Here is a 16,682-nt window from a genome sequence, read left to right as displayed (position 1 = left end):
AATCAATGAATGATCAAACAAAGTGTGGTATATACATGCAATGAAATACCACCTAACACTAAAACCATGAACTACTGATAACATGCTACAGCATGGATAAATATTTGTTTATTGCCAATAGAAGAAGCCAGGCAAGGGGCACCTGGGTGTTCAGTCAGTTAAGCCTCTGACTTTGACTCAGCTCATGATCACACAATCTGTGAATTCATACCCTACATCGGGCTCTGTGCTGACAGCTCAGAGCCTGGAACCTGCCTCAGATTCTGTGTCTCCCTCTCACTCTGCCCCTCCCCCACTCATGCTCTGTCTCTCTGTCTTTCAAAAATAAATAAAAAAATTACAAAAACATTAAGAAGAATCCACACAAAATGAGTATATACTATACACATAAAGAGGAAGGTGGTAGGAAAGGTCAAGTGTGAGAGATTACCGGAGGCAAGAGGAAATTTGAGGGATAACAGGCTCACTGCATTGATTGTAGTGATAACTTCATGGGTGTATGTATATGTCAAAATTTATCAAATTAGTGCAATTTATGGCATGTTAATTATACTTCAATAAAGCTGTTCAAAATAAAACTAAATACAAATAGCTAAGGAAAACCATAGAAAAATGGCATTTAAGAAATGCAATCTACAAACTATTTATTTATTGTACCCTTAGGGAGAAGAAGGGGGGGTAAAGATTTTGGAGTTAATATTAAAACCTTAAAATTTATCTGAAGTCATTTTTCTCATTCTTCTCCATTTTTCATCCATATGACTCCAAATTCATGTTTTTGCAGTATAACATACCTTTCTTATTTAGGGATGTTAAACAACAGTCAGCAATAAACCTGGAAAAGAGCTTTATATTAAAAATCCTGAACCATTACCACTCTAAATTTTAAGCCTTAAGAACACGTGAAAAATGTTTTGTGTTATATTTCATGAAACCACTATATCCTCTGTTAAAGAAAATCAAGACATTTCACAGAAGTTAGTCACACAAGCACTAAAACTGTGAAAATAATAAGAAACTAATCTGTCTCCAAAGCCTTCTTTCTCCATGAACCTGGCTGCTTTGTAAGGCTGAAACCATGGAGCTCCGAACAACAGTCATCACTGATGACGAGAGAGAGAGAGAGAGAGAGAGAGAGAGAGAGAGAGAGAGAGAGAGAGAGAGACAGAGACACACACACACACACACACCTCTTCTTTGATAGGAGGAAAGTGGGTATCCTCACAAGCCTTACATATTAAAGGATGAGGAAAGAGAGATATTATTTTGACTCAATAAAATTTATAACATTCAAATGAAAATAGTCGCCTAAAATCATACTCAATTCTGGATTAAATACACTTTAAAACTTCTAATGCAAAATATATTTTTTAAAAATATGTATTTAATATAAATTGACATCCCAATCACCTATTGAATTTGAGGGCTGCAAATACTTAAATAGCTTGGTAAAGAATATTTGCTTAGAAAGTAATTAAGGAAATCAGTTTTTTAATGAAAGCAATTAACATATTCACAGTGCTTCCATTTAATGTAATTGCTTAATATTAATGTGCAGCATAGATGGTTCAGTTAAATTAGTTTTAATTTGGTATAGAGCATCAAAGCTTTTCAGTGAGATTAGATTTTACCAAATAACCTGTATTTCCAGACACATAAAGTGTTTAAGATAATGATTGGTAAAACATTTCAATATAATTGAAAATTATATAAGATCTCCTCATTGTCCTTTGTAGTCAAAGTTAAACTTTTAAGTCATTAGGAAGTGAGTCTGCCTAAATTTTAGCAATACGGGACTCACTGCAGAGTCACTCGGAGTTGTCAACTAGTGATGCTCCTGCTTTTCCGTAGATTCAAAACTGCTTGTTTTGGTCCAAGCAGAAGAACTTGCTGGTGTCCATTCTCTGTAAGAAGAGGGAGGAGTTTCTACCAAGAAAAACCTGAGTTTTCAGTTTTCTTCACCTTTTTTAGTTTAGAGACTACATAGCAGGTCATGAGTCTTCTTTCAGTCAAAGAAAAATACTCCCTCCCAGGGGAGACTGTGCAGTAACTATCATGCACAGAAAGTGCACTGGAGAGAGAGTCTAGAAAGGCCAGGCGAAGGCCGAGATTTTCAATCTGTGCCGCACAGCATGCCCTGGATGTTCTGCTGAGTTCCCACACAGGACTCTCTTACTATATTCGTCACTCCTCCCTTAGTGGGAGGGGCACCGCATGTTAAATGTAAGTGATGAGTCACTCAATTCTACTCCTGCAATTATTATTACACTATATGTTAACTAACTTGGATTTAAATTTAAAAAATTTCTCATCACTCCTTACATTGAAGTGATTTGCATATTAGAAATTACAAGGGTTGATCTTTTCTTAGAATAAAGTACTCATTAAGACTGTAGGATTTGGAGCCAGACAACTATGTTCATATACTAGTTCAAAGTTCCTGCTACTTCCTAGTTCAAAGATCTGTAGAAGTTACTTAACATTTCTGTCCCTTTGCTTCCTTACCTAAAAACGGTTACTAACAGTATCTATCTTATAGTTGCTATGAGGATTAAAAATATTAATACAAGCAAGGTGAATACCTAGCATGTAATGAACATCTAGTAAATTATTAGTATTATTGCTAAATTGTAAGCTCCATAAGTGCAAAATTATTTATAACTGTATTTTTTACACAGTTTAATTCAGTGTCTTGTGCCAAATAAATTAAGTTGCCTTCCCCTTCCTGCTGTACTTAACTCTGATTCATACTTCAATCTCAGAAAGGCCCATCCTGATCCAATAGTCATTAGAAAGCTCATTGTATGTTGGGGCGTCTGGGTGCTCAGTTGGGTAAGCATCTGACTTAGGCTCAGGTCATGATCTCACAGTTAGTGGGTTCAAGCCCCATGTTGGGCTCTTTGTTGACAGCTCAGAGACTGGAGCCTGCTTCAGATTCTGTTTCCCTCTCTTTCTGTCCTTCACCTGCTTGTGCTCTGTGCCTCTCTCTCCCAAAACTAAATAAACAAACAAAAGAAACCTCATTGTGTATGATCCAAAAGCATGTGAATGCTTTTTGCTCTTTCTTCTCTAATTTTATTATTAATGTATAATTAACACACAAGGATATATTAGTTTCAAGTGTACAATACATCGATCCAACAATTTTATACATTATGCAATGCTCACCATGGTAAGTACAGTCACCACTGGTCACCATCGATGTTATTACAGTATGATTGAGTATATTCCCTATGTGGCACTTTTTGTATCTTATTTATTTATAATTTAAAGTTTGAATGTTTATCACTCTTTACTGAAGGGCTTCATTTTTTTCTTTTTATTTTGGTCTTATCTGCTAGTGAATAAACATCAGGAGGACATGGCCTGTATCTACGGACCCACTGCTGTGTCATTAGCATATCGATCAGTGTCCAAGATGTGAAGGGTATTCAATGAACATTTGTTGATTGAATTAATTGCAATAATGGTTCAACAGAACAGACCTACCTAGATGCCTAGATGCTAGCTGCTCACATTGATGGTAAAATAAAAACAAAAACCTGGTACGTTAGCAGAATGAATTAAGAGTCAAGCAGTGGGTATTTTCCTATTTGCACACTGTGCAGTATTTTCTAACAGAAAAATTAACCACTAAGTCATGTCATTAAGTAACCATGTCATTTGTATTAATCAGTCATGTGCATAAATAAAAGCAGATATTGCTATGAAGCAAAAACTCTAATCTCCATTGATTTTGTCTTTAGGTCTCTTCTTCAAGTCTTAAAAAAGCCTTTCACTTTTTCTTTCACCCTGATTACACGTAAAACGTGACAATCAATCTTGCTCTGTTCTCTATCCTGTACTTGAGGCAGAAAAAACTTCACTGCTCTTTGAAATCAGCCATCCTTTGAGATTACCCCTGAACAATAGTGTTCTTGCCTTGGGAATGGCCTTCAGAACCCTCGTTCCTTTGTTAGTGCTAATTCCCTGTATGATGTGATTTTTCTTCACACTACCTAGGACTGTGGTCTGGGCATCTCAACATTTTGAAAGTAAAATTGTGTCCATAGCAGATTTTTTTCCTCAGCATCTTTCTATATAATGGAAACACTTTTCCCTTTGGAAATTAGCATATGCCCTGATAAAGGCTTAAAGTGAACACCAGAGTGCTAGTTGCATAGACATTTCTCTGAGGAAATTGACAAAGTGCTATTTTGATAAGCTAAAAGGTACAAATAAAAGATGTTAGTCACTTTAAAATTATAGACTATTATAAATTCTATTTAATGCAGTAATAATTTAAAATATATAATATACACCAGAATGTTATCTATTATATTTTTGTAAACACCAATGCATTACATAGATAAAATGATAATCTAATGAGATTCTCTCAATAGGTTTAAATTGTGGCATCTGTTTATATTACGTTGCTACTGATTTTTCCAATTGTGCCTTCTTACCATTTAGCATTGAGATATGCATTGTTGTTCATTCTCCATTATTGATAGCTCCTCACGTTTGTGGTTTCTATTCATCATTTCCTTTATTTTGTTCAGATCTATTTTTTAAAGAAACTAGGTATGTATGTACATATTCTTATGATTTAGTAAGATCTCAGAGAGATTTTTTTCTGAACAGTGGAATACAAAGTCATTGAACTATCTAAAAAAATGTAGCACTGAGCTTGAGTCAGTCCTTTTGAACAATCCACTCAGATTTTGAGATGGCCAGAATATCTCAAATACTATATATACTGTTTTTATAAAGGAAGCAATTTCTGCCACCATGTTTCTGCCATTCTTTCTGTCCTTCTATACATACAACCCATGGATTCATAGATACAGTATCTTCTGCCATAGAAATAATTTTCAATTTGGTCTTTCACTGGACCACTTTTGGCAACAGATGATATAACTGGGGGTTAAAGAAGATCATGGCTTCACCTGCCCTCTTCCTATTTTGGGAGGCCCTATGGTTACCATAACTGATACCTCTCTGGCTCTGGCTTCTCAAGGGTACACAGTCTAGTATGGGCTGCTTTTAAAAGACAACCTGGAGGTGCTGTTGCACCTCTATCCTATTCCAGCTTCTCTGCCTGAGGCTGGGATGGCAGGTCGGGCTGCAATGGACTTCCTCTGGCTAGCATTTTAGCTTTAAGGAGATGGAAGATGAAACAAAAGTCCTCATCTGGGCCTCCTCGCCAAAGCCAGGTTCTCAAATGCAACTTTAATCAGAAAGCTTCCCGAAGAGTCTACTGAGTATTGTTGAGCAAAAAATAATTCGGTACTTGGTATCTCACTATAACTCTTTGCATGTAAAACTCCCTTCTTTGTAGAAAACCTCATAGGAAAGGAAAAATGAGTAGTAGGATTCAGGGACACAACTCTTGCCCAATCTATGCTTTAAAAGGAAAAAATCAGGGTGCCTATTAGGGATTACTGTATTTCAGTGGGTTCCCTTCAGACATATTGGAGCTCAATCTTGTAATAATTCCATATTCTACACCTGTAAGTCTGATATGTAGTCCAAACTGGCTCAGAAACTGAGGATCCATAAATATCCAAGTTATAGGTCAGTGTTCCATAGCCAAAATCAGATGAATTATAATAATAATATTTAATAATTTCTTCTGTAAAAAATTCCTTTCTGAAACTCTTAAACTACATCCATGACATAACAAATATTATTACTTCCATTTTATGTCCCCCAAAAACAACCTCACAGAAATCAAATTGATAAAATGCAAATTCAAAATTGATGCCCCTGATACTACACAATTTTACCTCTTAATCAGATAGTCTCTTATCAGATACAAGGCTTACTTTACTTATAGCATTGATACATGGAATTCTAACATGATATGTATCCATCTGTCTCCTGTCTTCCCATAAAATAAAGAAACCTACCAATCATGTTTATTTCAAAGCAAGGGGCTATCAAGGACCATTTGTTTAGAACAGATTCTATGAAAGACAAGTGACAGAGCACGAGAGAAGCGACATGCCTTGAAAGTACATACAGGACTGCCTAAAGCAGAACCAGTTCCCTAAAACACACAGTAAATACTTCAAAAATTTGCCTCTTGCAAATATGCCGACAGAAACTTATCTATAAAGTTTTTCTATAAACTTATCTATAAAGTCTATAAAAACTTATCTTTAATTCCTTTCAGAGAAAACAGAATAAAGTATCTGAACCAGGAAAAGAATCAAACTGTTTGGCTCCAGACACCAATGAGCACTGAACTGCAAGACAAAATGACCCGATTTTGGTCCTTACCATTTTGGTCCATACATAGCCTTCCCACTTGATTTGAGTCCTCTCTTTCTCTATGTCCTCTGCAGTCCTGGTGTCTCAGAGCTCCTTCTTACTGTCTCCACTCCCTTCTCCCACTGAATATATCCTACCACACCTCATCAGTGCTCCAGCAAACTCAAGGTGACATAGATCTTTTCCATTTTCCTTCTGACCACTCTGTTAAACATGTCCTCAAATTACCTTCTCCTTTCTGGTACAGACAAAGAAAAAAAGGAAGGACGTGACAAGCATTCTATTACTGACAGGAAAACAGAAAAGTGAGAATATTGATCCCTAGGTATGCAGTGGTACATATCCTCCTCCAACTCCACTAGTAAGAAGAATGCCTCAGCAACCTTGACATGTTGCCTCTACTAAAATTGCAGAGTCTTTGATTCCTCACCTTGTTTACTGGCAGAAGCTATCTGAATGACTTCTTAGCAGAATGAGAATGGCAGATACTTTTATGTACAGAAACTTCTTCAAGAACCTAAGATCTCATCCAGGGAACATAGTAAATGTCTTGCTTGGAATTATAACGTATTTAATTGGAACACTTAATACTTGAAACACTAGAAAATTCATAAACATCCTCTTTATTTATAACATTCCTTTTTCGTCTACCTTCACAGTACCTAAGTCAATGCAGTTTTCACAATGAGTACTCAATATATGTCATATTTGAGGGTCATTGTTATTTCTGTTGAATAAGCAAAATATTGACTAAGGCCAATTCGAATGGGATACATGCTTCACTGACAAAAGAAAGCAAAGACATTCTCTGTAAATCTCCCTCATAGAATATTCAGTGAACAATTTTTATTAAAAAGTATCACCAATAGTCATCTAGCATTCAGTGATACAGAAAATATCTAAGTTATCACTAGCATCTAACCCTTCCTTTGCTTTAACATACTTAAACATGTGTGAATAAATAAAAAGCAAACCTAAAATAATCCTTCATAATTTCTTTTGTGTTGGAAGGCAAAGAGGAAAAACATCATAAATTTATCTCTTTGATTTTAACCTTAAAAACATCTATGAAAATGGATGGAATTTAAATAATGCATCACTTTCAAAACACTTTAATTTACTTTTTACCTTTTTCTATTCTCACAACTGTCCACTTTGTGAAATGGAATAAGAATTATTAATTCTATTTCACAGCTAAGAAAACTAATGCAAAGACAGACAGGTTTGAGAGATGTGCACAAGTCCACCTTTCTTGCAGGTAGTGAGTTAAGATTTATCAGAGATTTCCTTACTTCTGATCATGTGATCCTCCTACTCTAAAAAACAAATAAATAAATAAACAAAGAAATAAATAAATGGATGTTTGCCATAAATCTATATCAAGGCTGGACTAAATATTATGAATTAACAATGTTTATATTAAGCTCACTTTTATTCTTTATGTGTAAGTTGCTTATTTTCAGACTCCACCTACCTCCTAAAATTCTATCCTTATGTTAGTTGGCCCTGGCTGGGTAGGTTCTGAATTGCAAAACGGCTCCTATGCTTTTTACCCTGTGCCCCAGAATTTATCTTAATTCTGTCCCCACTTTCCTCTGTGGTATTCAGACAGAATTAGTGTTTGGTATGGAATGCCAGTTCTTGGGCCTCGGACAAAGGAGGCACACTTAGGTGTGGGTTGAATGGACTTGAATTCTCACTGCTGTGGAACATACTGCTCTCTCACATGGAAATTTTGAGGATACATATAAACTGGTTTGATTATGGCTTCCTATAACGTTGCTCTTCCTTTTTCCCCCGACTCTAATACAACTAACCGATGAGGTGCATTTTCAGCATTGATGGCCCATTCCAACAGTACTGCTGATGGCAATTGCATCAGAACCCCCAAGTCAAGTATGAAATTTGAAAACATTTTTCTCCAACTGGATACTTCTCCAAAGACGAAGGATATACCCAGCTCTTTAGACTCACAGGCTACCCATCATCATTGCATTTCAGCAGGAGTATTTGATGCCTTCGCCCAAAGGTGACCACAGGCGGAACTGACAGATAGGCTACTGCAGCTATTGCAGAGGGTAGATATATTCCTGCAAAGATGTGTTTTTTTTTTTTAAATAGATATAGCCACTTTAATGCCACCACTTCCAGAATTCTGACAACAGGACCACTAGACCAGGTTTGGGAGGTGTGTTTTAAATAATATGGAAATATGCACAGACTGAAAAAGGACTGCTGAATGAAGTCAGGATGAAAGGATAAACAGAGGGGAAGAAAAGGAAATTGCCCTTTATTGAGCACTTCCTCTATGTTAGGCCGTTTATATACATTAATTCTCAGAAAGTCCTAGAAACCATTACTAGGTTCCCATTATATTGGTAAGACAACTAAGTTTAGAGAGGCTAAATATTTCCCCCAGCTCATTAAACAGCGTATTTCGGCATACCCTTTAATGAGCTTGCTAAATAGGTACACTGTAGATACCTTGTGCTGGTGGTCAGACTCGAATCGCAAGCCCCTGGTCCTTCCACCATAGCGTCCTGAATATGTAAGTGGTGCTATGTTGCTATGTTTACTATTAGGAAACAGAGGCCAAACAGTGTGGGACTCTTGCAACCTTGTATACAAGGCCAGTGCTACTACTTTTTAAGAAAGTATATCTATTCAATATTTAATACACTTAACTGAGATGAAAGATAAAAACACATCAAATATTATAAACTGGGTTCTAATCAGATTCCAGTGTATAACACACATCTGAATGGAAAGTGAATGGAGCCCAAAAAACTAGAGTAATTCTCTAAAAGTTAAAAGAATTTTTGGATGAAAAAGGACTATATATGGATTAGCTTCATGAATTTCTAATCCAACAACTGAGCACCTAGTCCAACACCCTTGTTTTCTAGACACAGAAACTGAGGCTCTGAGAAGTGAAATTATTTGCCTTAATATTCAGTTGCTATCTGCTGCACACATCTGTTTTTCAAAGCCGACTTCCCAAGGATGTCAAGGTGCCCTTCAATAATTGTGGGACCACCTCTGCAAGCTATCATTATGAAGATTAATTATTTAACACTGATGGATCTGGCATCGTACCAGGCATAAAGAAGATGTGCTCAGGGCTCAAGAGACACACAACCTAAATTAGAAAGACAAATCGATGTTTTAAGAGCTCAAAGGGTGATTAGAACCTAAACTGTAAGTCGCCATGTTCACATTTATTTTTTAAAAAATGTTATTCTCCCCGTTCATTGCCTTAACAGCTCATAAACACCACTGAGATGGGAAGGATGGGAAGAAGAGCATTTGTGGAACTGCTTGAGATTATTATTCATTTTAGTGCGTTTATTACTGGACAGCTGTTTACAAATTTAGGAGCAGATTGGTCCATGGATGAATGAATTTTGGTTGAAGAAACAGGAACACGAGGAGCTTCTGAGGTCCTTGTTGATAATATTCACACTAACCAATGTTTCATAATTTCCCATAGGGAGCAGTTGGGTTTCTCTACAGTTGATTAGTGGTAAATATTGGCTGAATTATCATGACAATGTAAAGGATTTAAAACACAGCTTTAGGGACACCAAAAGCTCAGAAGTTCATAGGAAGCCAGAAGACAAAAAAAAAGTTTTCAGACTTTAGTGTTGAAAGGCAGGTAATATGCAGGTTTAAAAATCCTGCAGGCTACTGTTTGCTTGCCATAACCAGGTTATACTCAAATGGCCTACAGTAATGTCAAAAAAGAGGACTCAGAAGAACCATTTTTTTAAAAAACATTATAAGCATAGATTTGTAATCATAAGAACTGATTTCAAGTCCTAGCTCCACCTCATATATATATGACTTGGGCAAGTGACTTACACTTGATGAGACCCAATGTCCCATTATAGGAAATGGGAATAATACCAATATCTTAGAGTTGTTTTTAGGTTAAAAAGGCCAGCATAATGCTTAGCACAACATAAACTCTCAGTAAATAGTAATACGGTTTCGTATGTTTCTCATTCATGAGCCTTCATGAGTTGAGGAGTGCTCCCCTCACAGAGACTTGGGATGACCGGGGGGTTAAGGCGTTGGACTTAAGATCCAATGGGCATGTGCCTGCGTGGGTTCGAACCCCACTCCTGGTAGGGTGAGCTTCCTGGGCTGGGCCCTTCTGGGGACGTTGCCAGCGACATGGGGCCCACCTTGTGTCTGCTACAATTTGACAATAAACTATTTAAAAAAAAAAAAAAAGATGTGGTTCTTTGTCATGTGCCACAAAGAAAAGAGTGTTTGCTTTGAAACCAAATAAACATACACCCAAACAATGTATTAATTTTTCAAAAGGTTTAAATTCACTGAGCCTCAGTTTACTTATTGGGGAAAAAATGGAATAATGAAACATAATTCAGAAGGCAGTTTTGAAGAATAAAAAAACTTACATGTGAATGAAGGACCTGGAACATTATACTTACTAAAAAAAATTACCTTATATACATAACTGTGTCTTAATAGAGCACATTCTATTGCAAGTACTTGTCTATTATGTCTATGCTATTGTAAATACGACTCTTTTTTCATCTCCAAAGTCCCAGTGCCTGAATAATAGTTGGTTATTAATTTTACAGAGTGAATAAATGTGTATTTCATTTATTACTCAAAAATGACCACTTTTAGTATTATACTAAAATTTGACAGGCTATAGGATGTTTGCATTTTAGTTCATAACACAGGTCTTACGTAAAAGAATTTCTTCAATGAAAGAAAAGAAGTAACAGTAACTGGAAAAAATAAATATATCGAGATCACTGACTGGTCACCAATTCATCTAATCATTAATTCAAAAATGCTGCATGCAAGACATTGTGTAAGGCCTTAGGGACAGAACAATAGAACAGATTTTGCCCCCATGGAGTTCTAGTAGAGTGGAGAAGATAGAGACTAGTCAAATGGTTGCCAAAATAAATGCAAAATTACAACTGATAATTGCAAACGATGAGATTAGAATGCCGCAAAGGCATATGTAAAACAATATCAAAAGGGACCTTTTTTTCCTTTTGTCTCCAAGTTTTACCAAGGTCCTCTCAGTTGAAAACTACACGGATAATGAGTGGTTACATCTTCAAAGAAGAAACAGGTAGCCCAAAAGTCTCTATCAATCTGAATCATCCTTCTGAGCCACAAAAGAGAGGACTAGAAAATAATACTGGAGGATGTATTTAAAGAGAGAATTCCTTGAATGGAATTCATAGGGGTAAAAGCACTGTGGTATTTTTCCTTCACCATTCCTGCTCCCCACAAATTCGAGTCAAATCTCTGGTCCAATGGAGACTGGAGTTACCTGCATTAGGAGAGACTTGAGTCTCACTCCAGGCATCGGCGCTAGGCTATGAAAAGTCATGGGCACCCTTCACACCCTTACAAGAAGACAGCACCAGAGAGCTTCGCTGGCTTCATGAAGTCTCAGGGCTTATATGAAGCTGTAACTGGTGATTGAGTCTTGACAGTAAAATACAGAATGTTGGAGGATAGAGCAGAAACAAGCTGGACGGCCACCAATAGGGTTCTTGTGAATGGAGTGGACACTGTGTAGCTAAGTCTGCTTCACCCTGGAACCACCTCTGAGACAGCTAATTTATTGTGTCAACCTGCCTAGATCACAGGATGCTCAGATATTGGGCTAAACATTATTTCATTATTTCTGTGAGGGAGTTCCTTGATGAGATTAGCATTTAAATCAGTAGACTGAGTAAAATAAGTAGGTGGGCATCATCCAGTCTGTGCAAGTCTACATAGAAAGAAAAGGCAGAGCAAGCGAGAATTTTTCTCTCCATGCCTGACTGCTGGGCTGCAACACTGGTCCTCTCCAATACTCAGACTGGGAATTACATTAGCAACCACTCTGGTTCCCAAGCCTTCAGGCTCAGACTGAACCACATCATCGGCTTTCCTGGTCTCCAGTTTGCAGATGGCATTTCATGAGATTTAGTTAGCCTCTATAACCATGTGAGCGAATTCCTTATAATATTTCTCAAGAAACAGATATAGCTACAGATACACAGAAATATGAATGTGAATATATGGATACCAATTCCATTGGTTTGTTTGTTTAGAGCACCCTGATTCAAACCCACTCAAATGAGTCACCTTCAGGGCTGGGGGTGGGCTTTAGGGCAGGAGTTGAGAGGAATTATCAAATGATTATATAGAAAGAAAATGTCATCCAGTGAGGTCAGTTAACTTATCATCTTTTCCCTCAACAGTTGCTCCTCCTTTCCTGGGCCCAATATTGTGTGGCTCAGTTTTGTCTCTTAGAAAAGAGAGCTAATTATTTGAGATAAAATACATGTTAAATATAGATCTCCTTGTAAGGTAAAGTGGTTGGAGAAAAAGCTAGACATGAGGCCACAGCGGAAAATGATTCATTAGTGATTTCCATCCACAGCAGGATAGAAACAGGGTCCAGAGTTGAAAAGAGAAAATGGGTAAGTGGAAATGGGGAGGTCAATTCAAAATGAATGTTTTATCGATAAAAAAATTATCCCAATTGTCCAAATGATTTCTCAAGAAAAAATGAAGAATTGATTCTTAAAAGTATTCAGAAAATACTCCTGGTCTCATTAGTCTAGAATTGATTTTTTTTTTAAGTTGCTTTTTTAGAGGTGCCTGAGTGGCTCAGTCGGTTAAGCATCCAACTTCAGCTCAGGTCATGATCTCACAGCTCATGGGTTTGAGCCTCACGTTGGGCTCTGTGCTGACAGCTAGCTCAGAGCCTGGAGCCTGCTTCCGATTCTGTGTCTCCCTCTCTCTGACCCTCCCCTGATCACACTGTCTCTCTCTGTCTCTCAAAAATAAATAAATGTTTAAAAAAATTTTTAAGTTGCTTTTTAAAATTTAATATACAAAGCACATAATCATACATTATCTAATCCACTCTTAAACTAAGTATGGAGTGACCAGGTAGAGCCTACTAGAAACTCTCACTTCCCAGAATAAAAGGGGGCATCAGGGAAGGAGGGTTCTAAGAATTCATTTCCAAAGGGAAGAGTCAAATGGAGTTTCTCTGGATTGCTCTCTCCACTGATGACCTTGCAGTTCCCCAAAAGAGAACACCTTAGAAAAGACTGAGTTCGGGGCGCCTGGGTGGCTCAGTCGGTTAAGCATCCGACTTCGTCTCAGGTCATGATCTTGCGGTTCATGGGTTCCGGTCCCATGTCGGGCTGTGCTAACAGCTCAGAGCCTGGAGCCTGTCTTCAGAGTCTGTGTCTCCCTCTCTCTCTGACCCTTCCCTGCTCACACGGTCTCTTTCCCTCAAAAATAAATTTAAAAAAAAAAAAAAAAGGAAGGACTGAGTTCTATTCTTGGCAGTTCTGCTTATAAGAATTCGCCAAGATCATGGCCCTCTTCCGGCACAAGAAACGGTTCTCCAGTAGTGGGATCACGGGTCATCATGATTTCTGAGTGGTCTGTTTCATATCCACAGTAGCTCCTTCCAGTTCGCTGCCTTGGGTGATTTCCCAAGTTATGGTATATAAGTAGTGTTAGCTTCTTGTACCAATTTATTGATTGATTAGTTCTCCCACAGGTGAGGAAATGGGAAACCATTACAGGCATATATAAAATCGGACAACTAGTCTACTTGGACAGAATTTTGCACAGCGATCTGCTTTACTTCTCACACCTGCATAGCTGTGTCATACATTTAGGAAATCTAAATCATTTCCACCAAAGGCACATTGTATCACAGTGTTCAACTGCAACCTCCTTTATCAGGAAAGCTAATTACATCCTCTTATTAAGTTCACACACTGTACTTCTACACTGTATCTTTAATATATGAGCATCATTTCTTTCCTCCCTATATATATAATTTTTTTGCATGGGTTGTGGCCTTGAAATATCTACATTCTTAGTTCTGTCCTCCTCATTCCCCCTACAACATGCCTTCTCTCCTACTCACCAGTCTGCTCTCACAGGCTTAGCCATCAGCAGTAACTCCTTCCCTGGGTCCATTCTATCCCTGGAAGCTTCTCTTTAATCATGTTCCCCCATCCCGTGTCCTTGGGAAGCCCTGTAGAGTCCTTAAACTTCTACACTGCATGCTTTTTATCTCTACCTAGGAGGGAAGCTGAAAGCAAAGAGTGACTTATGATTAATCACATGCAAATTCATGAATGTCTTTTCTTCTCCCCAAAGCATTCTTTCATGGAGCAAACACAGATTTTTAAATTGAGGGCAAGGTAGCAACTTAACTGTCATTGTTACATCATTTCAAAAAAATGTGCTGACTGAGCACAGGCTATGTGTGCTCCATATGGTAATATGAGGACACAGATTAAAACAAGCAAGAAATAATAATTATGTACAAGCAACATTATTGTAGGAGATGCAGGTAAACTATCACAAGAAGTAGCATATAAATAGCATAGAATAAACCTCAGAAGAGGCCTGTGAAATGCTGAGGGGAGCATATTGAAATAAAGTAGATCAAGGCATTTTTTAGAAAAAGGGTGTATTTGAAATTGATGAAATGATTGGTAAAGAAGAGCGAGATGCTGAGAGGCTGGGGAAGTCTTTCCAGGGAGAAAGTAGAAGCAAAGACACAAGCAGATATACAGACTTACTGGGAAAGGTCTAATAACCAATTTTGGGTAAATATTAAAATAATGGAATGTAGAGAGTATGATGGGGTCACTTATGTCAAGCAGTGACATAAAGATTCACGATGGCACCAAGGGCAATGAGCTGAGAACCACACCTTGCTAAAATGAGAACATGCTGACGGCACCAAGGACTGCTAATTAGCAAGGCCAGTCGAACGCGGATGAACCAAGAATAATCAGTAGAACCAGAAGAGGCCTGAAATCGCTAACGACTGATTGAACTCCTTTAAGAAGGCAGTATTTCTGCGGCAAACGCTCAGATTCTCCAGGTGCTGACTCTTCCACGTCTGACCACGTTTGACAGGCAATGGCCTCTGAACGCCCTTCCAGACGGACCACGGAACATAATCAGCAGTAAGTGCCGACAGCTGACGCAGACCCGCCTGAGTCCTCCTGTCAGCTGTGCGCGCACCCACCGATTTTCCATTTGGTGTGTTCACGTCTCACACTTGCACTTTATTATGTGGCTTTGTATTGTATGTCTTCTGTATGCATATGAAGCCAAGTGAAACGCACAGAGAAGTGTCACTGAGTTTGGAATCCCAAGCCTGTCACAGTGGTGCCAACCCTGGTTTATGAGTGAATGAAGCTAACATCGTGGAAAGACACAACTTGTTAGGTGCCTTTATTGCACGGTCGCGACGTGGAGCAAGAGCATACAGCAAAAATGGTCACCGGAACTGTGTCCCGGAGACTCAAGTGTGTACAAACAAGGGTTTCATAAAATCGACAGATGGTGACAATGAAGGTTCGAGAACAGAAAAGTGGCATAATCAATCAGTCCATTCATATGAATACAGTACCCCGCCTTTTTCCACGCAGGATACGTTCCCCGGCTCCCAGTGGATGCCGAAACCTCAGATAGTACCAAGCCTTCTACATATTATTTTTTCCCTATACATACGACCCTATGATAAAGTTTAATTTATAAATGAGGCACAGGAAGAGATTAACAACTAATGATAAACAGAATTATAACATTTTATTGATAACAGTTTTATGAATGTAGTTTCCCTCGCTTAACATATCTTATTAAACTGTACTCACCTTCTTGTAACAACGGGAGATGGTAAAACGCTTACAGGAAGAGATGATGCAGGAAACGACACAAGGGCTGCAACGCGCAGCGCGGGGCTACTGAGGACGCCGTGACGTCATGACGCTGCGTCAGGAGGTGGAGCACCGGCCTCCGAGACGGTCGTGGGGGCGTCTGGTGGCTGAGGGTCTTTCAGACCTGGGCTTGGCGGCTGGAAACTAAAAGCAAAAAAAGTGGAACCACAAATGAGGGGACTACCTTACCCCTAAGAGAAAAGAATCATTATGGTAAAAAGATTTTACCAACATACCAATAAAATAGGTTTGTTGTTGGGAAACATAACATTGCATTCAACAACCAAAAGTCCTGCCTAACAGGGTATGTGCATTACTAGTTTATAATGCGTACAGTATAGAAATATTGATTTAACATCGCAAATTCCCTGAACATAATGGGAATGTTTTATGTTTCAGAGAGAATTTCAGATACTTGCAGCTTTTCAGAGTCACTATTGGCAGTAGTGGCTCTTTATAAGTTAACCAGGGCAGTTTCATGAGGTAGTTTAGAAAAATATCTATGACAATCATTTTCTTTTTTCTTTTAAAAATGTTTTAAATGCTTATTTATTTTTGAGAGAGAGAGAGAGAAAGAGAGCAAGCTGGGGGAGGGACCGACCGAGGGGGAGACACAGAGTACAAGCAGGCTCCGGGCTCTGAGCTGTCAGCACAGAACCCACTCCAGGTTCA

The 16,682-nt window shown here is 38.2% G+C and overlaps 1 long non-coding RNA gene across 1 annotated transcript in view; it reads right to left on the bottom strand.

The window, feature by feature from the left end:
* LOC115287971 overlaps window positions 1-16,063 on the bottom strand; it is a 127,111-nt gene extending 111,048 nt beyond the window's left edge. The window contains exon 1 of the long non-coding RNA XR_003906749.1: window positions 15,948-16,063. This is a non-coding gene — a long non-coding RNA (uncharacterized LOC115287971). The remainder of the gene's footprint in view (window positions 1-15,947) is intronic.
* Window positions 16,064-16,682: the final 619 nt, after the last annotated feature.

This window comes from Suricata suricatta, chromosome 1, assembly GCF_006229205.1.
Source record: "Suricata suricatta isolate VVHF042 chromosome 1, meerkat_22Aug2017_6uvM2_HiC, whole genome shotgun sequence".
Taxonomy (NCBI): domain Eukaryota; kingdom Metazoa; phylum Chordata; class Mammalia; order Carnivora; family Herpestidae; genus Suricata; species Suricata suricatta.
Note: the sequence above shows the minus strand (reverse complement) of the source record. Positions and strands in the feature narration are given on the sequence as shown.